Source organism: Eutrema salsugineum, unplaced genomic scaffold (assembly GCF_000478725.1).
Source record: "Eutrema salsugineum unplaced genomic scaffold, Eutsalg1_0 scaffold_9, whole genome shotgun sequence".
NCBI classification, from domain to species: domain Eukaryota; kingdom Viridiplantae; phylum Streptophyta; class Magnoliopsida; order Brassicales; family Brassicaceae; genus Eutrema; species Eutrema salsugineum.
This window is the reverse complement of record NW_006256342.1, coordinates 12,704,557-12,706,088: the sequence shown is the minus strand read 5'-3', so window position 1 is coordinate 12,706,088 and position 1,532 is coordinate 12,704,557. Positions and strand designations below refer to the sequence as shown.

At 36.7% G+C, this 1,532-nt stretch overlaps 1 non-coding gene across 1 annotated transcript; it reads left to right on the top strand.

Moving 5' to 3' along the window:
* Window positions 1-514: 514 nt before the first annotated feature.
* LOC112087287 lies at window positions 515-625 on the top strand. The gene has a single exon (XR_002900006.1). It is a non-coding gene; the product is annotated as a small nucleolar RNA R71 (small nucleolar RNA).
* The last annotated feature ends 907 nt before the right edge of the window (window positions 626-1,532 follow it).

The following is a 1,532-nucleotide window of genomic DNA, read 5'->3' as shown; positions in this document are numbered from 1 at the left end:
GTCCATGCTATCAACATGAGTGGAAAGAGCTTCAAATTTACCATTAAGTTCAGTACATAGGCAGTCCACTCTTATATCCACATCGTCTGCTAATCTTTGCAGCTTCATAAGAAGTGGTTGCACCATAAGCTCGAGCTTGTTGTCTCGAGAGGTTGGGGATGATTTTGGAGCAGATTGGAGATTCATATGGCCGTAATCTTGTGCTTCAAGTTGATGATTTACCTCAGCTGCATTAACTGCTTCGCAGACATTAACAGAACGCTGCTGATTTTGGAGAAACAATTTCACCATGGCTTTAAGTTCTTCAATTTTCTTATGATCATGGGAAGTAGAACATGATGTTCTTCCTTGATTAGGACAATTGTTTCTGCTGCTTGTAGCAAGATTATCAATCAAGATGTAAGCTTTTTCCACAATCCTTGTCATGAAGTTTCCATCGCTTGCTACATTTAGAGGAGCCTTAGATGTCCATTCAAGACCTTCGTAGAAGGTGTTCAAGATGCATGTATCTATAAAACCGTGATGAGGACATTCCCTAATGTAGCCTTTATAACGATCCCAAGCTTCATGAAAAGTTTCGTCTCCTTTTTGTTGGAACCTATAAATCTTGTCTCTAAAGAAGTTTGATCTAGAGGTGGTGTAGAAATGGTTAAGGAAGGCAGCCTTGCATTCGTCCCATGATCCGAGTGAACCAGGAGACAAAGACTTAAACCATGCACGTGCCTTATCACAAATAGAAAATGGAAACAACTTGCACTTTATGTAATCTGCAGGAACTCCGATCGATTGCTTGGTGCTGCAGATTTCTTCAAAATCTTCGAGATGGTCCATGGGGTTCTCCGATGCATCACCATGGAACCGGTTCTGCTTGACCAATTTTATGAGATTTGGGCTAATCTTATAGTCTACGTTGATGGATTGTAGACTAATGGGAGAACGGTTCTCATAGAAAGCATACAGAGTGTTATAATCTCTTAGAGTTAAGCGATGAGCGTTTTGAAACCTAACGTGCTCATCAACGTTTTGTTGGACGTGTGGTTTTCTCTAAGCCTATCTGAACCTTGCAAGTGCCTATTGTTATCGCCCATCTCTAATTTTTGTGAGTGTGTGTGTGTGTTTTTTAATTATTTAATTAATTAATTTATATATATATATTTATATTTTTTTCGTTTTATTTATTTTAGTTTATATCTATATATATATATGAGTCGTTTACACTCTATAGCTCTTTTTAAGTTTATATTTACAAAATATAGCACTTTACTTTCTAATAGCACTTTTTTGAGTTTATAGACATGAAAATACATCTTAGTCCTTCTGTGGAAAAATAAGTGTATCATAAACCAATTGGTTAAGTGGTTTTTGTCCTTTTCTTTTTATTTCCTTATCTCATTCTTTCTTTCTATATTGCCGACATTTATTTCTCTTTCTCTCCTTCAGACACAGACATCTCATTTTCTTCTTCTCTCCTTCACACTCACAAATATTTGCAAATCAGTGCTATCAAAATTCCTTCTCAGATCTCTCTCTCT